At 37.2% G+C, this 27,492-nt stretch overlaps 1 pseudogene; it reads right to left on the bottom strand.

Annotated features, from left to right (window-relative positions):
- Positions 1-24,023: 24,023 nt before the first annotated feature.
- LOC128566427 (60S ribosomal protein L29-like) lies at positions 24,024-26,913 on the bottom strand (annotated as a pseudogene).
- Positions 26,914-27,492: the final 579 nt, after the last annotated feature.

The raw sequence follows: 27,492 nt of genomic DNA, 5'->3' as shown, positions 1-27,492 counted from the left end.
ATGATTGGCTAGAGTACAAAACTATTCCTCCCTGGCCTGGGTCTTATAAATGATTTTTTGCTGTGAGTTTTGCTTTTCCTAATTATAAAATAATATATGATAAAAAGGGCACTAACTCAGAGAGGAGTACAGACTTACCTGTGTATAAAACCTTTATACTCAACTGTTTCCAATGGGGAGAAGGGGAACTTTGCCCCCCACTCCAGGAATCATTTGGCAATGTCTGGACATATTTTGGTTGTCACAACTAGGATGGAGGATGCTATTGACATCTAACAGATAGAAGCCAGAGATATGGTTAAATATCCTATAATGAACAGGACAGCCCATTACAACAAAGAATTATCCAAGCCAAGAAGTCAGTGAAACAGAGGTGGAGAAACCCTGCTTTATACTTTTGTACAAATCATCATATCCTTCTAAAAGTTTAGTTAACTAAAAGGAGGTTTCAAAAAGCTTGTATCTCATCCAAGCAAGGTGTTTAGAAAAAGGAGGAATTAAGAAAAGGGCAGGAATATCTCGGATAGAGAAGAAGAAAACTAAAGCACAAACTTGTCCTACATTTCAAAAGCAATTACCAACTAGAGACTTCTTTTTTTTTTTTTTTTTTTGTGGTTTTTGGCCGGGGCTAGGTTTGAACCCGCCACCTCTGGCATATGGGACCGGCGCCCTACTCCTTGAGCCACAGGCGCCGCCCTAGAGACTTCTTAATAATCAGCTTTATTACTTCATCTTTGTTCTAAAGGAGGCTTGGCTCTAAGATTAATGTTCAGAATATTCAAGGAACTCAAACAATGCAACAGCAAAAAATACAAATAATCCATTTTAAAAATGGGCAAATGATCTGAATACAGGAGGCATACAAATGGCGAACAAGTATATAAAAAAATGACCAATACCATTAATCATCAGGGAAATGCAAATCAAAATCATGATGAGATATTGATCATGTCACCACAGTTACAATGGCTATTATTAAAAAGACAAAAAAAAGAGATAACAAATGTTAGCAAGGGTACAGAGAAAGAACTCTTATACACTGTCTGTTAGAAATGTAAATTAGTACAGCCATTATGGAAAATAGTATGGAAATTCCTCAAGAAGCTGAAAATAGAACTACCATATGATCAAGCAGCCCTACTACTGAATATATACTCAAAGGAAAGAAAATCTGTGTATCAGAGATATTAGAGATAATCTGCACTTCTGCGTTTATGTTAGCACTATTCACAATAGCCAAGATATGAAATCAACCTAAGTGTCCCTCAACAGATGAATGGATAAAGAAAATATGGTATATTCAAAAAAGAAAAGAAAAAAAATGTGGTATATATATATATAATGGGATATAATTCAGATGTTTATAAAAAGAATAAAATTCTGTCATTCACAGCACATGGATGAGCCTGGAGGACATTATATCAAGTAAAATAAGCCAAGCACAGAAAGGTAAATGCTGCGTGCTCTCCTTCACATGTGGAATCTAAAAACGTTGCCCTCATCAGAGTAAGAGTAAAACAGTGATTACTGGAGGAAGGGAAGGAAGTGGAGGGATCTGGAGAGGTTGGTTAATGAATACAAAATTATAGCAAGATAAGAGGAATAAGTTCCAGTGTTCTAGGGTAGTGTGGATGATAATAGTTATCAACAGTCATTGCATATTTTCAAAAATCTAGAAGAGGGGATTTTAATGTTCCTAATACAAAGAAAGGACAAATGTTTCAGGCGGTAGATTTGCTAATCACCTTGATTTGATCATTACACGTTGTATACCTGTATTGAAAATCACACTATACTCCATATGAACAATTATTATGTCTCAATTAAAATAATTTTTAAATGGTTAAACATTAAAACAAGATAACTAGTGCCAATCTTCTTCCACTAAGTGTTAAATTTCCACACTAATTTCTTCTTTACCTAAGAAAATGAATTTCTCTTCTTTCTCACTCATGCTCTTGCGGCTTCGTTTTGACCGTTTATGTCCTAGAACTTAGATTTTGATATTTAAGGCAGAAAATAGACCTTATTTATAGAAACCTTTTTGTATTATATTTTAAAGTTAATTTTGCTTTCTTCGCCAAAAATTCTATATTTTTGCCCATAAAATAGCATTGTGAGAGAAGTATTAGGCAATTTAATAGAGAATCCACATGATATAATCAGTCCTGTTCCTCTCAGTATTGATAACAAATCTCCATCTATCAGACCAGCATTTTTCATCATAGTTCCTTAGTAGCTTCTTGTATGTTGCCTTCCAAAATCATGCAGTCAAATAGATAATAATGTTGTACTAAAAATAAGTAACAGTGCGGACTGTGATCCTGGCACTGTGCCAAATGTTTTATTTACATTACAGTATTTACTTCTCACAAAAAGCCTGTGAAGTGGACTCATTATCCCCTTTGCACAGATGATATACAGAGGATTCCTACAGTACAGGGCAGTCGCTTGCACAAGTTTCAAAGCTAATAGTGATTTCAGTCCAAGACTAAATTGTGTTCAAACCTGGTACTATTAAGTACTGTGCTCTACTACTGGACTAAACAAAGTTAAGTAGAAATTCTTTACTGTAGAAAGTCTCAAACCTTTTGTCTTAGTCTACCCTGCTGCTATAACAAAATACCTCAGACTGGGTTATTCTTAAACAATAGAAACGTATTTATCACAGTTCTGGAGGCTGGCCAGTCCAAGATCACAACACCAGTAGATTCAATGTCCTGTGGGGCCCTGTTCATAGATGGCATTTTGTCAAGACATCTTCACATGGCAGAAAAAGCAAAAGGGGTGAATTCTGTGTCCTCACATGGAAGAAGAGATGAAAGGGGGACGGGGTGAACAGCTCCCTCACATCTATTTTATAATATCCCTAGTGCCATTCATCCATTCATGACAGCTCCTTCTTCATGGCCTAATGTCCTTCTAATGTTTTCACCTCTTATTACTATCACACTGGTGTTTAAGTGTTAACATACAAATTTTGCAGGACACATTCAGACCACATTTTTTTATAAGTCATCTCCAATTCCAAGTCTAAATTAATCTCTCGAACTTATTTGTCTCACGCACTCTTTTTACTGTGAAGCAGCCCTTATGATCAGTGTTTGACAAGACCTGCTTAGAACCACACCATGTTCTCCACCTAAAAAAAAAAAAACCTGGTCAGAAAAAAATCTGAAAAGTATCTGATACCTCCTAGTTGCTGACTGTGTAAACTACACTAGTGACCAAAGAATCACCATTGAAAAGCCACATGAGAGTACAAGTGTTCCTGGGCTAAGGAGAGACGGTAAATGTCCTGAGAATGGAGGCTAAGCAGCTTCATGCCCTTTGTAGAGTCTATTGTACAACTTAAACCAAGTACAATTTTCTCCTTAGAAGCCTCACCCGGGTCTTTCTCAATGAACAGCTGGAAAGTATTAAAAGCTGTATGAATATTTTCTTTCCAGCTAGAACAAAAGACATTAAAATAAAATTCCAAGGGAGGTTTGGTGACTTACAAAGTGACCTGCCTTATGAATACTTTGGTCTGCCGCAAGATTGATTCACAAAGCCAAAAATGAAGTGTTATTGTTGAATGAACTTCCACATTTCCATAATAACATTGTTAGCTTGTTATGCTTTCCAAAACCTCCCTTTGCATTCCTTACTTTTATAGTCAGTATTTAATTAGGAGCATAACTCCAGGAAGAATCAGACTCTGGGATATAAGGGAAAGTCAAGTAAAGAGTGTTTTATCCCATAGGGCACATATACTTTAGAAAAGCCAAGAGGAAAAACAGCAAAATAAAACCAGATGTGGATTTTATGATTGTATCATCCCTTCCAATATAAAGGCACATTCAAATTCATGTTTTTTTTTCCCCCTTGAATTCAGTTGCATCACTGAATTCTTTCAAATAGGTAAATTATTGAGCTACACTTGCCCAAAAGCCCACAGAGGGCTTTTGAAAATTCATATGCGTTTAAACAATGTAAATTGTAATTTAGTATAAAACAGTCCATGTAACTGAGAAGGACGAATTATGTGAACAGCCTGACCAACTTCCAATTGTTGCTAGTTCATACCCCAACAGGCTAACTCGAATCTACACAGACCATCAGAAATTCTTTTCCCAAAGTAAGTGATATCCTTCATGATTCTGCCACACCTACCTGGCTTTCATAGAATTGGATGTGACCAAGGCACTTAATTATTTCCGCTAAAGATATTCTCAAGGATTCCTATGAACAATGGATGCTTCTGTCCAAGTCTTCATTAGTACAATAGGTATGGCAAATGTGCCACCCTAAGAGTGAACCTCACTAATGCACATTCAAGTTCTGATGTAGAACTAGTACAGTAGCAAATCTGTGTTATGAAAAATCATGCTTCTGCAGGAAAAATAATATTTAGAACTAGACTCTCAGTCTGTAAGAACTGTAAACATACCTCATTATTTTCACATTGGAATAGGATGATGGTGGAAAACTATCTGATCATGCCTCAGAATCATTAATTCACGTGATTCCTAAGCCTGAATATTACAATGTGGTGAGTAGTGAATGAAGCTATCACAATTTAGAATATGAGGGGAAATTCCATCCCTCCTCACTGGGCACATGTGCACTTGTCACTACAGCATTGTACTTACTGTCTTCTTGAAGCTGAGCTTAAAATTTTCAAACCACTTTTACAAAATTGTAGGCTCTTCAACTTTGAGGATTTTTAGAAGTCATGAAGTGCCTTGTCCTGGTTCCCTCCAATTAGGAATGACTTCTTAACTGATGGGCAGTAAGGTTCTCTTTGAAGAGGAGGCAGCTAATGACACATTGAGGTAGGTACATGCCATGATTTGATTTTCTACTTTTAGAAAATGCTTCCATAAACAAAACCAGAATCAACTTCTACAAACTTCTTCAGTGCCTTGAGGAGCAACACAGACCATACTCAGTCCCTCTTATGAACAAGTGGAAAGTATACTGTACCCCTCCTGCAAGGCTCTGTTCGCCCTGTGGCAAAACACCCCCCACTCACTAAAATATTCCTCACGCAAGGGAGTGTGGGCAATAAAGCCCCCTCACCTTACTTCTCTAACACTCCTCTACAGCCTCCTTTTCCTCTCCCTACCCTTTCCTGATTGTGTTTTCTCATTCTCCTTTCTCCTATCTCTTCTGAAGCTGCAAACTCTCAAATGTCACATAGACAGGGAATTTCTAATGACTAATTTCTGAAGCAGATTCCTCTTTCAAGCTCTGATACTAAGTGAACTGATCTTGTATATGTATCAAAGCAGCTTTTCTCTGTATTTCCTATATCAATTAACATTATTTACCATCATCCAAGGAAGATATTTTGGAGTCACAATAGATCCTTGTTTTCTCATGCAATATACACTTCCAATAAATCCATTTCCTAGGACATTTTTGAATTGTGTTTCCCCTTCCCTATCTCCCTCCTCTGCCTCAATTCAGTCCCTTGGTATCTCTTCCAGGGACTATTGTAACACTCCCTAGTCTCCCTGGCTCCAGTCTCACCCCACTTCCCTCCCTGTTGCCAGTGATGTTCCCAAAATACAAGCATGTTAATGCCAAATCCATTTGAATTACCCCAAGAGAAACTGTATCTAACAAAACCCTCTTTCCTATTATGTAAAAGATACTCATATTGGTTGTGTGTTATAAACTAAAATATGCAAATAAATTGTATTATTTTTCAGAAGACTACTTAGCAGTAGTCAGAAAGGAAGAACTGCAGCCTACAAAACATTTCCACACAGCTCATCAGTTCTAAGCTGTTGGTTGACAATAAACATATGGAGGAAACTGCCGTATAAGATAAAGACTTAAAAGGGCCCATGAAAATACCTATGTGTTTCAATAAGATATTTTCCAGACCTTCATACCTGGGTAAAATCAAAGGACATGTTCTGAGATGTCTTTCAGTTTTTAAGAAAGATGTTAATCTTCCATTTCCAATATTATTAATAGCACCATGATTTTTTTTTTTTTAACAGCTGTCTCCTTACTCAGATGATTGGGATTTTCTTCTGACAGGGTTTTCTAGTAAGGATAAATTCTGAGGAGAAAAATTTTATAGGACTGTGATTCAATATCAGAAACAGAAAGCTTTATAACATTTCTTCACGAGACAGATTAACTTCTATGTCATATGAATTGTCTCCATTGTGAACAGCTTCGTGAGAGAGATGGGAATGGACTCTGTTAGTCTGCAGTCACTTTTATGAAACAAAGCAGAGTGATTTAATTATACATTCTCAGTCTCCTAAAATAGATTCTCTTTTCCTTGACTCCTGCAGTTATCAATACGTACACACTAAGAGTTACAACTTTAGAGTTTCTTAACAACTTCTCACACAAAATATTTCACATTTGTTAATTTATCTAAACCCATGCATAGAGAATATTTAAAGGATGATGCCCTAGCTATAGCACAGATCAGCAGGGTGTCCTAAAGACATTTTTAAATACTTTCTTATTGGTTTTTGACAAAATCCACAGCACGATTTTTATAAAATGAGGAAATGTTCCTTTACAAAATTTTTATTTGACTTTGAAGAGCAATGAACCATGAAAAAAATAAAATGCTAAATCACAAACAACAAATGTTTCCAATTAGATCCCAGGACTGAAGTTTGACTTTTCTTCATTTCAAAGAACTAACACAAACTGTCTCTCTTGCAGGTTTATGAGTGCTTATGTAAGTGTGAAGCAATACATTTTCTGTTTTTCTTCCTTTAAAATCAGAAATATTTTGGTTTGGATTTGCATTTGTTTCATTGTCATTGCTTTGGAACTTCATCAAGACTCTGGTGCAAATCTGAAAATAGTTTAATGTTGCCAGCAGCCCCTGAGTAAGTTTATCATTACTTGTTGAAGGTTAAGAACACTGCTTTTAAATGGGTTAAATAACAGATATTATCTGAATTGAATTTTCATACTTCTGTGGAAAATTGAACTGAACACACCTTTTGCTGACCATGTCACGAGGTCTACACCCTCACAACAACTTGTAAAGATGGATATGCTCATGGCCAAATCACTTCTCTATTTGTCTACACAAACAAAATGATTTGGATTGAAATTAAATTTACAAATGAGGTTTCATTCTCCATTTTTAAAACAATTGCAGTAATTTTTATTCTAACTTCTGGTATGAAATGATTCTTTTATCCTCCCCAAGGACTTGAAGTCTATTTCAGATGTAACAAAAAACTTAAAAAGAATGAAAAGAGGAAAAAAGGGAAAGACATTCTTAACTTCAACATTAGAATAGCATTAGTCCTCTACCTGAATGCAACCAGAAAAAATTAGAACAGTATTTCTCTATGGTGGACAAAGGAAAAAATAAGACTCGTGAGTGAAAAATAAAAGCACTCTGAGAAAAAGTGTTCATGAAGGATGATAGTTCGAAATGCTCATAAGATAGAGAAGGAAATTAGAGTACATGTCTCCATACTGAACCCAAGAGATAATAGTGCATCTTTAGCCAAGGATTTTTATATATGTCACCTTTATGAAAATCTATATACATTTTCCCTATTTTTGTACATATTTTGTACATATTTTTTGTAGAATACAAAAAGACATCAAAATAGCACTAATTGTGTATGTTTTATCTAACTTTAACATTTTAATTTGATTCATAACTCACAGAATAAGAATTCAACTCTCTATTTTAGCTCTAAGTTTAAGGAGCCTAGTATACCATATGTCAATCTAGGGTTACCTAGAGCATTAACTGAAAATGTCAAAAGTGTAATTCTTCATTACAGTAGAAATAGAATTATAAAAATTAGACCCTTCAATTATAAATGACATTTACCTCTCTAATCAAGGTTGATCTTATATGTGGTTGGGGTCAAAGTCAAATGTGAATGATTGCCTACTCCAAAATAACCGACACAGTTCCAACATTGAGATTTTGTTTTTACTTCTACCACATATTTTCATTATCTTGGTTCTGAGTTATTGCAGCCATAATAACAACTATGTTTTTTTGAGTATTTTCTACATAGAAGATATCATGTTCAGCTCTTTATAATTGACATAGAGGAGTTTTTAAGCATGGACTTAAAATCAGAGTTGGTGTATTTGGACCCTGGCTCTTGAGAAAATTACCTACCCTTACTAAACCCCTTCTGAAGTGTAAAATGAATATAATAACATATATATCATAAGTTCATTGTAGAAAAGATGAGAACAAAGATTACCAAGAAAAGTTCACCAATTTTCCCAAGATCACATACAGCTATGACATGGAAGAACCACAGTCAAACCTGGTTCTGAACAGATTAATGTTCCTTATATCAATTCTGTCACTCATTATTAATGGTTTGGCTGTTCTTCTCAAAGACATAGGCTGGATAAATGGATGAAGAAACATCACCCAAGTATCTTCTAACTCTAGGAAACACATCTAAACCATAAGAACACACACAAATTCAATGTGAAAGGATAGCAAAAAAAAATTCCATATAAAGAGAAATCAAAAGAGAGAAGTTATAGCCATTTTCATAACAAATAAAATTGGCTTTAAACCAACAAAGGTCAAGAAAGACAAAGAGGGTCATTATACAATGGTAAAGGGGAGAAATTCAACAAGAAAACATAGCAATCCTAAATATATAGGACTATGTGCAAAGTATCCAGCGATTATTAATATAAATGTCTCCAGTTTTCATAGTGTATGGCTGAATACTTTCTGGACAGCCCTCATCTATGTTCCCAACACAGCAGTTTCCAGATAAATAAAGCAATTTTACAAGAGCTAAACAAAGGAATAAGTAGCACCATCATAATTGCCAGGGACCTCAATACCCCATTGTCAGAGCTCAACAAAATGGAAAATAAACAGAGAAACAATGGACTTAAACCAAATACTAAATCAAACAGAACAGATATTTACAGAACATTCTACCCAAAAACTACTGAATATACATTCTTCTTAGAAACACACAGGACATTCTCCAAGATTGATCATGTCTAAGGCCACAAAACAGGTTTCAACAAATTCAAAACAATTGTAATCATTTAATCTTCTCAGACCACAATGAAATAAAACTAGAAATCAGTCACAAGGGAAACACTGAAACCTACACAAAGTCATAGAAATTAAACAACCTGTTGCTGAAGGATTATTGGGTCAAGAATGAAACTAACATGGAAATAAAAAGATTCTTTGAACTGAAGGACAAAGAGAACACAAGCTATTAAAACCTATAGGACTCAGCAAAATCATTCCTCAGGGGAAAATTTACAACCTTAAATGCCTACATCAAAAAGATAGAAAGATCACAAATTAACAACCTACTTTCACATTTCAAGAAGCTAGAAAAAGAAAAGAAAACCAAATCCAAAGCCAGCAAAAGAAAAGTAATAAAGGTCAAAACAGAACTAAATGAAATAAAAACCAAAAAAAAAAAAAAATTATACAAAGGATCAATGAAGCAAAAAGTCGGTTCTTTGAAAAGATAAACATAACTGACAGACCCAAATATGCTCAGTCATAAATATAAAAGGAAATATACAGGTAGTACCACAGAAATACAAGACATTATCTGTAAATATTAGGAAAATCTCTATGCACATAAACTAGAAAATGTAAAAGAAATGGACAAATTTCTGAAAACATACAACCTCCCAAGACTCAATCAAGAAGAACTAGAACTCCTGCAGACCCATAATAAGCAAGGAAATAGAAGCAGTAATAAATAAAAGTCCCCCCCTTAAAAAAAAAAGCCCTGGACCAGATGGATTCACAGCCAAATTCTAATTCAAATTTCCTAATTCCTGTAACTTCCCACTATTCTGAAACACAACCTCTGAGGGTAACTAGGAGGGCATGCAGATAGAGGGTAACAAAAAGGAGGAAGACACTGACACAAACAATGTTTCCATTCCTGGAAGAAGACATAAAAACCTTTGGAGTCCTAGGGTGACTTAAAGAAGACAGACTCTGTTTGACCCTCCAAGTCTTAGGATTTTATATTGGTAACAGGTTGTTTATCTGGACATCAAAGGATAAAGAGTTTCCAATCAACAGTGCCTGATACACTGTAGAACTCAAAATAATACAATATATTGAATGAAAAAATGAGTCAATTAATGAATTCTAAGAAATTCTACATATCCACACATTTTATGACAGACAACGATGGTACATTGGAGGAAAGTTGCATTGAGTTGTCCTTCCTTGGTTGTAAGCTCCACGAGGCCAGGAAGCCCAGCTCGTTTAGTCACCCCTGTATTTGTGCCACATGACACATGCCGAGTTGACACTCAATAAGTAATTCATGAATTGAATTGAATCAAATCAAACTGCCACTGAGATCTCCATCCACAACTCGTAAAGATTTGACTCCTGCTTCCTCTTGAACTCTCAACATCTAGCAATATTCAATCTGACAGGCATTTGGATCCCATCCATCCGAATCATCTAAAGGCAGAGGCTTAAAGCCACAAAGATCAGACATATCGACTCAAGGAAAATGGAAATGTTCCACATCAAAAAGAATTTGGATTATTTTAAATAGCTCTGTTTAATATATAAGATAATGCAGGCCGATCGAGGGATATAATTTTACATGACACTTACCCAGACTTAATGCAGACTTTCTACCTTCATCCTAGAATACAGAAACAATCCCATAGTGGCTTCTTTGTTTTTTGATGAAAAGTTTGCTTGAATCAGCAACACTATGAATGCAACATCTCCACCAGGATTCTTGTTTGTTTGATCTCAAAGATCACTGATGACTTTTAGGCTACACTACTCTCTCCAAATTCTCACACACACCCTTGTGAAGAGTTCATTTTCTTGGTGGTCTACCAAGCTAGAAAGTGAACATTTTACTTGGAAAAGTCAAATGGCCAGAGCACCAAGCCCATCAGAACCATTTTCTTTGGAAGCATCTCTTCCTACTCTGTCCCTAATGATTCAGATAAGATGGTCCCGAGGCTACTCCAGCTTTCAAGCTGCCTACATCTACCCTGGAGAGGCTTGGGGTGGGTGGGTTAACACTGTTATTCCTTATGAAGAAATGCTTTTTTATATAGTTTGTATTTCCAAGGGATTTTCTTTCTCTCCGCGTATCCTATTCAGTGGCTGCCTCTATGACTGCTTTCCCCCCTCACAGGGACTCTGCTCCTTCACTATGTACTTCCTTCTCTCTTTATTTCCTTCTCTATTCAGTGAAGACTTTGTAGTCCATTGCTTTAACCACTTTTTGCCAATGTTCTTGAATTCTATGCCTTGATGTCTTTCCACAAGCTTGTATCAGTCTGCCTTCACTGTGCCTGGAACTGGGCCGCCAAGGGCTGGGTGTAAAACAAGACAGCTGCTTCTACTTTCACTCTTGTGTCATTGTGCTATTTAACCCAGCTGAGCAACACTGCTCAGTCATCTCTTCTTTCCTAACTTAACCGCGCTATTTCAAACTTCTCTTTCCTCCTTAAACTTCACATCTGCTCCTTCATTCTGACTGTCAAAGCCATCAGAGGAAATACTTCAGGTTCTTCCCACAATAATTACTCATTTACTTTTTTCCCTCCTGTTGCAACAGCTAATATATTTTAATACTATCTATACTTCAGGTATAATAATAAATGTGCTATTTAACAAATACTTAAATGGCACTGGCTATGTTCCAGGTGTATTTTGCTTGATTTGTTTTATCTCCAAAACAACATCGTAAACATTTTACATATAATAACTCATTTAATACTCATAACAACCTTCTGAGACAGGTATTTTTATCACTCTATTTTATAGACGAATAAATTGTGGGGGGAAAGGTTAAATAGCTTACCCAAGGTCATGCGAGCAACCATCCTGAAAATATATGTTTTTAACCATTCCATTGGCTTTTCTTCATGATTTACATACAATCTGCATTATATACAGTCTTAACTTGCCAGCACACTATCACAAAATAAGAATTCTTTTTTTCAGAGTTTGCATGTAAGGAAACTAAGATATACAGAAGTTCAATGGTTTGCCCAAGGTCATGCAGCTAGAAAGAAGCAAAACTGGGATTTGAAGCAAGGGAATCTGTTTTTAGCACTTATGCTTTTACCACCATGCTGCCTCTGACTGTTCCACCTGAAGTTAATCCTCTCTGTATTCCATGTCCTGATGCATCCTGTTTTCTCAGGAACCTCTCCTCAATGGTTTCAGCATGTGTCTCTATTAACACTTAATAGATGCAAGTCTTTCCCATCTAAGAAAAGAAAAAAATAGCTGCTTCTGCTGTTTTAATTTTTCACAAGCCTTATAGACTGTGCAGATAGCGCTCATATCTGGTTTATTCAGCTTTCTAACACTGAGTGCAGTGCCTGATGTATAGTAATGAGCACAATCATTTCTGTACAGTGGAAAGGGGCTAGTTTGCCCCCAGGGACTGCAAAGTATTTAGCACATGAGTATCATAAGAAATGTAAAAGGTAACTTCAAGTTTGAAAACTTGGTAAATCTAGAATGTAAATGTTTTGGCACAGTAACTGAGATAATGCCAGGAAGGGTATGTTAACCATTGTGATGAAAATGTGTCAAATAGTCTATGAAGTGAGTGTATGATGCCCCATGAAGCAAGTGTATGATGCCCCATGATCATATCAATGTATACAGTTATGATTTAATAAAAAAAAAAAAACAGAAAAAAAAAAAAAGAACTGCCCCTGTTCCCTTTCTTGGAAATCAACAAAAGATACCAAGGACAATAAGAAACAGAAAAGCAAATTTCATTTGGGGAAATAGTAAAAAATAGTTAAGTAGAAATAAAATGAAAATGAAAATCTTTTGAAAGCCTAAAGAAGAATAAAATGTCACTATGACTGCAGATCTGAGTTAAAGCCAACAAACTATGTTTCTCAGCGTGAAGGGTACATCAGGTATACCCTTATTTCCAATAAGATACAGGTATAGAGGATGACAGCAGTTTCCTTGCAGGAGCTGAATGAAGAATAGCACAAATAAACCATTTTGTTCTGTTTCTATAATTGGAGGTAAGGAGAAGAAAGGAATTGCTTTATGAAAAAAAATAAAAAATAAAACAATAGCTTATTTTTGGTCAGGGGTATAGACAAAATAAGGTACACACTAAATTCTAGATAATAAGAAAAATTCCAGCCAGCTTGGAGTATGCCATACCCTCTCCCCCGTATCATCCTTCCTGAAATGCTGGCTTAGGAAAAACACATCTCCTTCCACCTGAGAAACTTTGACAAGGAATGTATATCAAGAATAGGTTCACAGGTGTTCTTACATTATTATGCTTTCTGATTTGCATACAAAAAGGACCCACAAAAGGTGCCTCCAAAAATAATATGAGGATAAGAAACTAGAATAAGAATGTCACTAAATAAACGAAGCCATGGATGAGATAAAAATCAAATGTAGTGCCCTATGAAGTGACAGAACTAATAGGGAATCATTAGTGAAACAATAGTAGGAAGTAAAGCAAGAACTATCAAGTATTAGGAGATAAATAAAGGGGAAAAAACATCATAAAAGTGAGGATAAAATTGTAAAGAACACAAAGGTAAATAGTGGTAAAAACACAATAAGAGATATAAAACATAGAAATGATAAAACAAACAAAAACAAAATGGCAAAACCATCAGGGAGGGGCAATATGGCTGAACTCATGCAGACACTATGGAGGGAAGGAAGGGTCCCAGATAAGGGAGAGTAGAGAGGCACACAGTTCAGATGTAGGTCATAGAGAGACCTGACAGGGACCTCACAGAGGAAAATTACAAAGCAGAGACAGAAGAAGATAAAGAGGGGGGGAAGATATTGGTGAGGATTGAACCCAGAGAGGCTCAGACCCTAGTGAATGGGTAAGCAGGAATCTCTTTCTCTCTCCTACACGCCTTCAATGATTGGAAGGATACTGAGTTACCTGGAAGCTTTTCCACTTTCACAAGCCCAAATACTGGGGCAACAACAGACTTGTGGGGAGAAGTTGCATGATTCTGTAGCTGGAATCTCTCTCCCTGCCAGGTCCTTAGTCTCAGAATGAATGAATGAATTCAAGTCCAAGAATGAATTCATGGACCACTGCAAGTAAGTGACAGAATAGATTTTATTGATAGATAAGAAGAAAGATAAAACCTCGGGCTCAGCAGAGGCAGGGCCCCAACTGAGTAGCCCATTTGGGCCTTCTGTTTAGGGGGTTATATGCTGCTTTTCTCACCCTGCAGGTGGAGGCAGGGCAGTTGGGGAGATAGAATGTATGTCTGGAATATGCCATAATCAGGCAGGGACCTGTGCACAGAACTTAATTTTAAAACTGCTGTTGTACAGGAACGTGGTTCCACTGTGCCTTGCTTTCTGCTCTGGGAGTGGCAGCTTAGGTGGAACACCTGGTCAGACTGGTTTTTATGAGCTTATATTGGGCCAGAGAATGCATTTGTGTCCAGCTCTAGGTAAAGGTCCCACATCAATCCTCCCCGAAAACGGGGTCCATGTCCAGTCCTGAGCAAGAGGAACCCGGTATCAATCCCAAAGCTACTACTATCTAATACTCCATGCCAGGTTCTTCCAAGGAGAATGACCTGAGAGGTGGGAGAACCAGCTTTCCGGCTTTCTTCCATTTAGATTCTTGTCCTTCCCTGCCCCTCCCCAGCCCACCACAACCTGGAGAGCAGTTTGAGCCCCGAATTTGGCCAGCAGCAGCCTCTCCCTAACTGGAGCATCCACCAGTCTGAGGTTTCCAAACAGAGTGGAGCCCATGTCTTTCCCTTTGAAGATGTGCAGTGGACCTAGGGTGCCAATCTGAAAGATGCCTGCCCACTGGCCTTTCAATGAGATGCACAGCAGCGGGTCCAACATACAGGCCAGATCCTATGCCCCCAGGACTCAAGTGGGCTCCTAGGGGACACAAATGGAAGGTTTTGAAACTGAACTAGGGATGCAAAGGAGCACATGTGGGTGTAACTGACGGGAAATATAGTGGGGGTCCAAGAATTAACAATGTGAGAGAACACCCATACCTAGCTGTGTGGCAAGAACCTTGGCCAGCCAGCAGATCTAACCTGCCTATGTGGACCCTGGGCCTCTGAGACAAATCCCTGCTTTTACTACTGGACATCAGTAGTCCCTATGCTTGTGGAATAGCCCCCCATATGGGTGTTCCTGCCCCCAAAATCCCCAGATCCCCCTCTGATGCTCTCTCTGTGCCTAAGTCCTGGGCTCTATCCCTATAGCTCCTGGGCTCCCACCAGGCCTGCAATTCCAACTCTGAGACTCCAGACCTATTTCTAGTTCCCCAAAACCCCACTACTGACTCCCCACCACTACTGCTGGGCCAGCAGAACATCCCTAAGGTCCAATACTTTACTCAGGATCCCCTGCTATAAGCAGCCAACACTCCTGGACTTGGTTTAAGAGAATTCCAGCAAAGGAGAACAGAACTAAGAGTATAGGAGCTAGTGAGAAGAAACCATAAAAAAAAAAAAAAAAAAAAAACCCACGTTGGCAACATGAAAAAGCAAAATAGTTCAACACGCCCCACAGAATGTGATGGAGCTACAGGAGTAGACTCCACTCACAAGGAAATTGCTGAAATTATGGTAATGGAATTTAGAATATGGATGGCAAATAAGATGAATGGAATTGGAAAGTTGAAACCCAACAAAAACAAGCCCAAAAATTTCAGAAAATCGATGAAAGAAATGAAAAACTCACAAGAAAGGATATAATAGAACTTAAAGAAATGAAGGTGTCATTTTGGGAATTTCAAAACACAGCAGAACACTTTAACAAGAGGCTAAACTAAGGAGAAGAAAAAATCTCAAGAGTTTGAAAACAAGGTTCTTGAGATAACCCAATCATTCAGAAATACAGAGAAGAGTACAAAAAAATGTCCAAGCAATCACTGAGAGAGAATAGGACTATGTGAAGTGAACATTCAAATTATAGGGAGAGAAGAAAGAACTAAAAGCATGGAAAACCTAGTTGAGGGAATTATTGAGGAAAACTTTCCTGGTATTGCCAGAAATTCTCACATACAGATACAATATGGACATCAAACACTGGGAAGATTCACAGCAAATAGGTCATCTCCAAGACACAGAGTAATAAACCTGTGCCCAACATAAGAGCTTCCAGATACATAAGGTCAATTTTACTAGAGCTAAGCAAAGGAATGAATAGCACCACCATAATAGCCAGGGACCTTAACACCCCATTGTCAGCACTCTACAAATCATCAAATCAGAAACAATAAATTTATACCAAGTTTCAAATCAAATGGACCTAACAGACATTTACAGACCATTCTACCCAAAACTACAGAATATTCTTCTCAGCAGCACATGAGACAGTCTCCAAGATTGATTATATCTTAGGCCACAGAAAATCAAATGGACCTAACAGATATTTACAAACTATTCTATCCAAAACTACACAATATTCTTCTCAGAAGCACATGGGACATTCTCCAAGATTGATTATATCTTAGGCCACAGGTAAAGGTCTCAAAAATTTGAAATTGTACCATGTACCTTCTCAGACCTTGATGGAATAAAACTGAAATCAATTACAAGAGAAACACTCAAACGTACACAAATTCATGGAAATTCACCTGCTGCTGAATAATTTACTGAATCAAAAATGAAATAAGGATAAAAATTTTAAAAATATTTGAACTGAACAACAAAGGGGACACAAATTATCAAAATCTATGAGACACACCAGAGAAAAAGTGAATAGTAAGGAAGCCAGGTAAATAATCTCAATGATTGTTTTCCCTCTAAATCTATATGTTAGAATCCTAACCCCCAGATGATGGTATTAGAAACTGGGGCCTTTGAGAGGTGATTAGCTCATAAAGGAGACTCCTCTCTCCTTCTACTGTGATAGGACAGTAAAAAGACAACTATCCATTAACCAGAAAGTGAGACCTCATCAAACACTGAAGCTGGCAGGGCCTTCATCTTAGACTTCCTAGCCTCCATAACTGTAAGAAATAAACTTCTATTGTTTATAAGCTACCCCATTTATGCTATTTTGTTACAGCATCACATAGAATAAAACAGAAAAACAACATACAAATAGCGTTCCCTAAAAAGAAAATTAAAATAATGGAACAGAAATTTTAAGATACAATCCAAGAAAAAAAAAGTCCTAAAACATAAAAGACTTGAATACACATACTAAATATTATGATATCTGAATTAATTATTGAAAATAAAAGTCCAGTGACAAAAAGTAATTACAATATAGTATCATTTGTGTTTTTAAGGGAGGATGATATTGGTATAGATATCTTTATGCTTTAATAAAATATCTCAGAAAAGAGCCCCCAAACTAATAACATTGCTTGCCTGTATGAAACAGAAAATATACAGAATACCAGAATAATTAGACAAGGAAAAATAAAAGCATCCAAGTTGGAAAGCAGGAAAGCTAAATTGTCTCTGTTTACTAATTACATTATCTTGTATATAGAAAACCCTAAGACTTCAAATTACTGTTAGAATTAGGAAACAAATTCAGTAAACTGGAAGAATACAAAATCAATTTACATAAATCACTAGCATTTCTGTACATTAACAGTGAACTCTTTGTAAAAAGAAATCAAGAAAATAATAGTGCTAATAATAGCATCTAAAATCAAAATAATAAAATACTTTGCAAAAATTTAACCAAGGAAGTGAAAGATGTCTACACTGACTATAAAACATTGATGAAAAAATTAAAGAAGACACAAATAAATGGAAAGATGTCCTCCGTTCGCAGATTAGAAGAATTAATTCATTAAATTGTTCATACTATCCAATCCAATTCAATGCAATCTCTATCAAAATTACAATGGCATTTTTTACAGAAATAGAAAAAACAATCCTAAAATTTGTATGGAAGCACAAAAGTCCAAAGCAGCCTAAGCAATCTTGAGTAAAAAGAACAAAACCAGCAGCAAAGCATTTCCTGACTTCAAAATGTACTACAAAGCTATAGTACTCAAAATAGCATGGTGATGGAATAAAAACATATGGATAGCTCAATGGAATAAAATAGAGAGTCTAGAAATAAGTCCACATATTTCCAGTCAATAGATTTTTGACAAAGATTGCTAAGAACACACAATGGAGAAAGAAAGTCTGTTTAATAAATGGTATTGGAAAAGAACTAGATATCCATGTGTAAAAGAAGGAAATTGGACCCTTGTTTTAAACCATTTGTAAAAATTAACTTAAAATGGATTAGAGACTTAAATGTAAGGTTTCACACAGGAAAATTTCTATAAGAAAATGGGGACAAAGTTCCTGACATTAGTCTTAGCTATGGTATCTGTATATCATGGAATATTATTCAGCCACTACAAAAGATGGGGACTTTACATTGTTTGTATTAACCTGGATGGAGGTGGAACACATTCATCTCAGTAAAGCATCACAAGAAAGGAGAAGCAAGCATCTAATGTACTCTATTCTAATATGAAGACAGTAGATGAGCTAATACAGGAAGGGGGTAGGGGAAAAAATAAAAATAAATAAATAAGAAATTATTTTTTGGTTATCACCCCCAAAAACATAGGATACAAAAGTAAAAATAAACAAATGGATTCCAATGAACTGAAAAGCTTCTGAAGAGTAAAAGTAACAACAAAAATTAAAAGATAGCCGATAGAAATGGGAGAAAATACTCACAAAACATACATCTGATAAGGGGTTAATACTCAAAATATATAAGGAACTCACACAACTCAATTGCAAAAAAACAAAATCAATTTAAATATGGAGAAAGGACCTGAATAGACATTTTTCTGAAGACACACACATGGCCAAGAATTATATAAAAAGATACTTTACATGACTAATCATCAGGAAAATGCAAATCAAAACCACAACAAGGTATCACCTCACACCTACCTGTTAAAATAGCCATAATGAAAATGACAAAAGATAACAAGTATCAGCAAAGTATAAAGAAAAGGGAACATTTGTACACTGTTGGTAGGAATGTCAATTAGTACAGCCATTATGGAATCTCCTTAAAAAATAAAAAACAGAATTACCATGATCCAGCAAGGCCATTTCCGGGTATATACACAATGCAAACTAAGATCCCAAAAGACATCTGCATTCTCATGTTTGTTGCACCTTAGTGTCTATCAATGCATGAGTAAAGAATATGTGAAATATAGGAGGTCTAACAATTAAGTTAGTGAACTTGTCCTAGAAAAAGTGCCGTGTGCCTCATTGCTGAATATCACTCTGGTTACCTTCAAAGTACTCCCCTTGGGAAGCTATGTTCCAATGCCAGCTCCTATGCCATCCTTCAAAGCAATTTTGGAGCTTTATTCCTGAAACGACCACCAGAGCTATTGTTATTCAGCACACAAAAACATCCAACAAAAATAATGAATGCCACTCAACAAGACACAATCACATGTTGACACGAGCACAGCTGGGTGACATGGATATACCAAGGTTATGAAAACTTACTGAGTTGTTTGTACAGTGCTGCCAATATAAGCACATGGTGGCATGTTTGTGAACTTAATTGTCAGACCATATATATATATACATATATATAGAGAGAGAGAGAATAAAGCAGAGAAACAACATATATATACACACACATTCATATATACACATATACATATAGCATTCACCCTTTTAAAAAGAAGGAAATCTTGTCATCTGCAAGAACATGGATGAACCTGGAGGACATTATGCAAAGTAAAATAATCCAGATACATAAAGACAAATACCATACAATCTCACTTAGATGAACAATCTAAAAAAGTTGAATTCATAGAAGAGTAAAACAGTGGTTACTAGAGACTGTGAGAAGTGATCTAAAATACAAATATATATTTAGATATATTGGTCAGCGTACAAATTTCCAGTTATGATATGAACAAGCTCTGGGAATCTAACATACAGCATGGGTGGTGAGGGATGTGTTAAGTAATTTGATTGCAGTCGTCATTACACAATGCACATGCACATCAAATCATCATATTATACACCTTGGATATATTCAATACTTATTTGTCAACTAAGTATTTCTAAATAAAATCAATGAAAAAAAGATCTTCAAAAGTAATACTGTGATTCAGTATTGAGATGAAAAGTTTTGTGTACACAAAAAGGTACTAAACAGAGCAGCAATGGGTACATTTTATATTGGTGAAACAAATATTCATCATAGGAGGAATGCCATATTTTGCTCTAAAGCAACAAATCACATATGTGCTTTATGAACCTGAGTAGATGACACTGTGTTACATTTTTTTTCTGAAGAATATGCAAAAAAAGCATCTGCTACATGCCAAGCAATGCAAGTAAAGGCAAAATTATTGCCAAATTCCTGGGCTAGTAGATGAAAGAAATGTCAAAGTATCCAATGGCTGATGGTTTCAACAAATATGTCATGCAAGGCTGTCATTAAGGCTCTGTGTCACACCTTAATTGGAAACGCGTTTTTCTTTCTTAGCAGTATGTAATATAATAAATGTCCTAAAGTTAATAGTATCTTAAGAATCAAACTTAAAATAAAGACTTCTTGTAGACTTGGAGAAATTATCGCGCTTAAATGCAAATATAAAAGCACAATACAAAACTGCAGACAGTCAAAACAATGTAAGATCATTTTAAAACAGTGTGGGGAAAGTAAGTAGAAACACATCAAAATATTAGAAGTATGTAAAATGACATTATAGTTAATATTTGTCTTCTTCCTTTATATGTTTCACAAATTATTGACAAAGGCATACATATATGTTTAGTTAATTAAAAATGTAGAATATTAAGAACAAAAATGAAAATACCCCCTCCAGGCACTTATAACTTTCTTTATAGTCCATTATTGTTATTTATCTAAATGGTTTTTTCGTTTGTTTGTTTTGTTTTTTTTTAGAGACAGAGTCTCATTTTGTCACCCTTGGTAGGATGCTGTGGCATCACAGCTCACAGCAACCTCTAGCTCTTGGGCGTAGGCAATTCTCTTGCATCAGCCTCCTGAGTAGCTGGGACTACAGGCACCCGCCACAACACCCAACTATTTTTTTTTGTTGTTGCAGTTTGGCCGGGGCAGGGTTTGAACCCGCCCCTTTTGGTATATGGGGCTGGTGCCCTACTAACTGAGCCACAGGAGCCGCCCTATCTAAATGGTTTTTGAGTCTGTATTTCACATTCTTCATTTTATTATGAGATGTGCATTTTACAGATTCACAAGTCTTAAGTTGTACATCTCACCTGTATTCTTAGATTGAACCAGTGCATGTCAACCCAATCTATGTAGTGTATTTTCACACTTTTAAAACCTTCAATAAAACTTTTTTGGCCTTTGCTATTCCAGCCAAAATTGCAAATTCATTATTTTTTTCTCCAAATATGAAAGCTCTTTTAGAAAAATGACTTTCCCAACTCACCTTCCTTAGTGGTTGTACTCATTTTGAGTTCACCATCCTAGGCTCTTCTAAAATAAGGTCTGTAGCAGACCCAGTATATTTTCAAGTTATTTGTCCAAGGGTGGTATCTTTTGATTTTTTTCCTATATGACAGGAACCAAGAGAAACAAAAAAGGAAACACATCTTTTCCTGGGTATATTAGTGATGAAAAGTCTTTTTAGTGGACATATTTTGCAGCTATGGACTTTCAGATAGTATATTTAATATCAAGCACTAGCATTTCTGAGGTCACTGAGCAAATGAATGTGGAGTGCAAAAGGTGCAGGTGGAACAGAAATAGAAGACAGAGTCTGGGTTCAACCTCAGAACCAAGGGGCTCTGAACAAGCTGGATTCATGCTGAGGAATGTGCGCGCCGTAAGCCCATCTTTCTCTCTGCCCTGGATCTTTTTTAGTTTATTGCACTTACAAAACCCATCTCTTTTCTTTCTTGTCTCTCAATAGTCTACTCTCGAAATAAACTATGTTCAATTGCCACAGGCAGCCCTGAGTTGCAAACAGGAAGCAGGGTGAACCCCAACATCAAACGTGTGGGCTCCTCATCAGTCAATGCCCACAGAAGACTTCTCCCAAACCAGCATCTCCATTTGTCTCTGTCATTAGCGAGTTTCCATCTTTGTGCCTCACATCCTCTTATGTCACTCAGAGAAGCCTATGGGCAGTCCTCCTGCAGATTTCACCAAGTATCAGAGCACCATCAATTGATTTCACAAATCCTGGACCCTATGCCCCCAATTAAGCTCTCCCACTAGCACCATCAATCAGCCAAATCCTTCAAAGTTGATTGCTAGAAGCAATGTCTTTACTTCAATCCCTTCTACAAGTCAATCATTTGATGGCATCCTTATAAAACCATTTAGGCGTTTAACCTGCAGCCCATAAATATGTTGAACTCCATACACATGCCCCATCCCATCCACAGCTAGTTAAAATAATAAATGAAAACCTGGCTTTAATATAACTCATTTACAACTGATAATAAATGTCTGAATTGGTCTGGGATTGATGTTCAGAACTTATTTTGTTGAATCTAGGCTTTTCCCAGAGACCCGGCACAAGTCTGAACGTCACAGTAACATAGAATTCACCTCAAATCAATGACACAACACACCAGCTCTGCACAGGGAGAAGGACATACAGAGCACAAATTTGGAGGAGGGGGCGACAACGGTCTGCTAGCACTATGTTGTCACTGTCACATTAAGGCCTAGACCTTGTAAAGTCTGCCAAAAAATAATAAAATAAGGCTACACTTCATCACTCCATCATGTGTGAGATGCTCATTAGTATTTCACGCAGGCAGGCAGAACATTACTGGAGAAAGGAAGAAATGACCTTCTAAGCTCAGCCTCCACCAAGAGCTGCCGATTTGGCATTTCTGCACAGGAGATAACCATACCCTGCCGGCAACAGATTCATCATGCGCTCAGCCCACAATGAGAACATGGAGAAAGCAAAGCACCACTGCGTCTTTAGTTCTTGTGAGTATCAGGCTGAGAGACATTTCCCGAAATTATTACATAAGCTCGCTTTTTCACAAGTACTGTTCTCCTGACCTGAACTGTGTGTAATTCACTAGAATAGAGGCATGATTAGCTTCTTTAATGATCTATACACTTGAAACCTGTGGAGATGGGGAAGCAGGAAGAAAAGGTGTGACTGTGCCCAGAGCCCTGCAGTGGGGCAGGATTTCTCTGTGTGTCAGCCCCGTTCTCTCAGCACTTTCTGGAAGTGGACCCCTCTCTAATCATTTAAGCTGCCTCATAGCCCCAGATGGTAAACAGACCTTGATCTGTTGACTTGACTTTCATTTTTGAGGTGGTGGCAATGCTTCCTCCTTGGCAAATTCTTAATTCTTGGTGGCAATGGGGAATACACGGTGAATGAAGCCGGAAAATTCACATACTTTACCTCACTCTTCATCACGTCGTTTAGCCAGAATTGATTAAGAAGTAACAAAGTAGACAGTTTTCACTTTTAGCTCTTCCTCCATTAATTACCTTGCTTCTAGTAGAAGCATAACACATATGACATGGTCTACAGACCATATTTCAAGGGGGGACAGAGTGGGCTGGATGACCAACACTTGAATTGCAAAGGCTCAGTTATGCATCTGAGTCACTTCTACTGGAGACATGAGGGCTTGATCTAGTGGCTGCCTACGGTGACCACTCTGTGGACTAAATAGTGTTTTGCATTATAAATGTGAGTTAATGAGAGAGGAAAAAAATAGAAATCATTACATTGTCTTAAGCATGTGACTTTGAGTTGACTTCCTACCACCCCCTGCCTCTAAACCACCTAGTAGTGCTGCTTACAAGGGTCTGGCAGCTTCCCACTGCTGCTGTTCCTACTCATTCCAGGCTGACAGGTCAAACCGTAGCACCAAAACTTAGCACCCCTTTTTTAAGTCTATATTAGGATTTATTCTACATTGTCCAGTGTCAATGGTTCACCTGTTCAAATAATAAAAACCCAAAGAAAAATGCCAAGAATATTATTTAGCCATTTATAAATCCTATTTTTTTTTAAATTCTGCCTCAAGTTTATTTGTACAAATAGCACAGGAGGACCCCAGCCCCACACAGACAGCAGCCTAGAGGTCACACCAGTCCTTTTGTCCTCAAGGCAGACAGATGCTTCTACTCTGGAGCCTTCGTGGGGGCCTGGGCACCTTTGGGAGCCTGAGCTGGAACTGAAGCTGGAGCTGCAGATGAAGCAGCAGATTGGGCCTTAGTCTGATCCTTGGCCTTGGCCTTTGGCTGGCAGAGCCTTAGACCCTTGGCAATGCGTGCACGAGTACACTTCCCAAGCTTGGGGTGGGCGATGTAGGCAAGTTGACTGAGTTTACGGCTGGCACCCTTTGGAATCTCGGTCTTAACCTCCTTGGGCTATATAAGGGCCTTTATAGCTTCAGCACGTGCACTCACGGCCGTGGCATTGTTGGCCTGCATCTTCAGGCCCTTGTTGTGCTTTTTGGCAAAGCGCATGTTCCTCAGGAACTTGGGATCTACCCCCTTAAGAGATTCATATCTTTGTGATCCGGGTTTCTTGATGCCATTTCTGTGCCACTTTCGAGACTGGTTGTGTGTGGTGTGGTTCTTGGACTTGGCCACGTCTGCACCGCAAACCTGCAACAGCCGAAGCCTACAAATCCTATTTTTGCAGAATATTCAATGACACAGGAAAGTACTTATTATATAACATCAAATGAAAAAAAAAGGCATGGTACAAAGTTATGTATGTAATATGACCTGATCTGATGTGTGTATACGTGTATGATTGAAAGAAAACAATCCCAAAATATCAGTCTTGAAGTAATTTTAATTTTTTCTCTGTACTTTCAAGAATTTTCTAAATTAAACATGTATTATTTCTATAAGCAGGAAAAAATTATCTTTTCAAACTACTCTGCAGATGTTGGATATCCTCAATTTAAATGTGCATTTTATTATCTATTTGCACCACATTCTACTCCACTAACTTCACTTCCTATCTTCCGGATTCCCCAAGTCCCACATTGTTCAATTTTGTTTCCAGCCCCCAGAATGCAAATTTAGCAAGCAGGCTGACTTCTGGATGACTCCTCAGCACATCTTGTAGCAGGAAGCAAAATGAACCAGAACTGTCTTCTCGTTCCCATCTTACTTCTAACAGCAACACCGGGAACGTGGAAATTCCTCTGAGCCTCCCTGGATAATTCTTCCCACATATAAACTGAAAGGTTTGGGCTGAATGACCCCAAAGGCACATCTGGCTTAAAATTTCTACTTTTCATGAGCTGCTAGCTCCAACTGCAGCAGCAAGTTCTAATTGTCACAAGTGTGAGGTTACTGCAAAGTTTCATTCACAAGGCAAATGATACTTATTCAGCAGGAAGTGGTGAAAGTTGAGAGTCATAAATATTCAGGAAATCTAACATGCTGTTTTATATCAGAACAAATCTCTTAGGCAAAATATTCATTGCACATGTAAATACAACCCAAATATCGACAGTATTGAAAACAAGTGTGGATGGGGGGGAAGGCACTCAAAAAAAGAGAAAGGCCAGGTGGCTTTCAGAAACATTAAATTATGTAATACCTGGAGAATAAATAAGGCATTAGCTGTATATCCAGCATTTAAGTTAAATGGAATCTGATCTCACCCGAATCATCAATTGCCTCAAGTATAAATACCTGGAATAATCATACTACACTGATATGAACCATTAGTCTTAGAAAGTAGAGCCCCTCAATTTGAATGGGATTATTGACATGTTATGATTAATTTTTTAACATTATACAATACATGAATTCACTGTAAAATAAACTTCAAACAATACAGATGTGCATAGAGTTTTAAAAAATGGAAGTTTCCACTCATATCTCACTCTCTTCCATCCCACTCTTCCAAACACAGGTAACTAAGGTTTTAGACCCTTTTTGTTCTAAATGTATATATTGTCACATTGTTCCTATCTATATCTCACAAGGTATAGCTGAGAATGGGTGAGGTGGAGGAGATACAAGAATATCTATAAGTACTAGATGTTTGTCTTGTCAAATTTAACTAAAGACTTGACAAATTTCTTACTAAAAGAGAATAGTTGATTTTCAAAGGAAGATCCATTATTTATATCTCCTAGAATTGATTCTAACCATTATTCTTGATCTCTGCCAATCTTGTTATCTTTAAAATAATCAAATAGCCATGGATATTAAAATTTAAAAAATGTTCCTAAGGCCACAAGAATATCATGAAAGCCTCTGTGTGTGTGCAGTTTTTGGCTACTCAAACACAGGTTGTACACAGACCTCCCATTAGTTCACATTCTTACCAGACCTCAGCAGATATCCCCAGTCTTCTATGGACCCTGCTGCAGCATCACAACTCTTCCCGCTCACTCTAGAGGTTTTTCAAAACTATTCTCAGACAGAGTTGAAGGTCCAGAAGAATCATGATATACTGGAGGTGCTAGAAGTCCAGAGATAAATCTTCAAAAATTAGACTCCTAAGGTTTCTTTTAAATGCTGACAAGACTATGTATTACTGAAAAAACTAATCCTATGTAAAGTCTAAAAATCAATGAAGATTTTACAGAGATTACTTGTATATACATACAGCCAAAAGGGGGGAAATTAACTCAAAAAACCAAGTATAATTAATCAAATAGAGAATTATTAATAATATATTGGTTCAGAGGTAAGTGGGAGGAAATAAAGCTTTTAATATTTATTGAGTGCTTACATATGGTAACAAATTCAATTTCATAACACATGTAGAAGAAGGTGCCATCACATTTTAAAGAACAGGAAAGTAAAGAACAGAGAGTGAGTCAGCGTCATCTTCATAGGATCTGGGTTCCCCCTCATAGCAGAAAAATGGCTGCAGTAGTTTCTGCCTTCACATCTTCTACACATACCATCCAGAGAAAAAGAAAGTCTTTAGTCTTTTCTGGAAGTCGCATTCTCATTGGCCTGATTGTGTTACTTACTCTTTCCATGGTGACAAAGAGGTTGGGATACACTGACTACAATGACTCAATCAGAGCCCACACTTGAGGGAATGAGTGGGTAACTACCACCTGAGCTTCTACTGAGAATGGGTGGAGTTGGGAAGTGAATCCTCCCCTCTAGATGGTAGGAGAAGGAGAGAGGTAATGGACGCTGGAGGGACAGCCACCAAACATCTACTATAGAACTCATTAGCTAGCAACAAAGGACAGAAAGTCTCAAAACTATTAATCCTTATTGCCACTATTTGCTCTGGAACAGTATGTCCTCCCTGCACATGCTTTTTTTTTTTTTTTTTTCCTTGTTAAAAATGTTTATTTTTCTACATCTGTGAGTTCCCAAAGCATGGGAACCCCTGCCATAGATGGCATCTCTGGCCCCCTGGTACCAAACTCTTGTTCTCAGAGGCCAGGGCGGCATGGCTCTGGGAGTAGACCAGGAGCTTCATGAGCCCAGGGAGCCCAGGGAGGGAAACTCCTTCTGTTATTACTGCCAGTGTGTCATAATCTTTGGTGATATTTGGGAAATTTTCTTTTATAATATTCTCTAGTATGGCTTCCATTCCTCTG

The sequence above is a fragment of the Nycticebus coucang genome, chromosome 15 (genome assembly GCF_027406575.1).
Source record: "Nycticebus coucang isolate mNycCou1 chromosome 15, mNycCou1.pri, whole genome shotgun sequence".
NCBI classification, from domain to species: Eukaryota; Metazoa; Chordata; class Mammalia; order Primates; family Lorisidae; genus Nycticebus; species Nycticebus coucang.
This window is presented reverse-complemented; position numbering and strand designations above follow the sequence as displayed.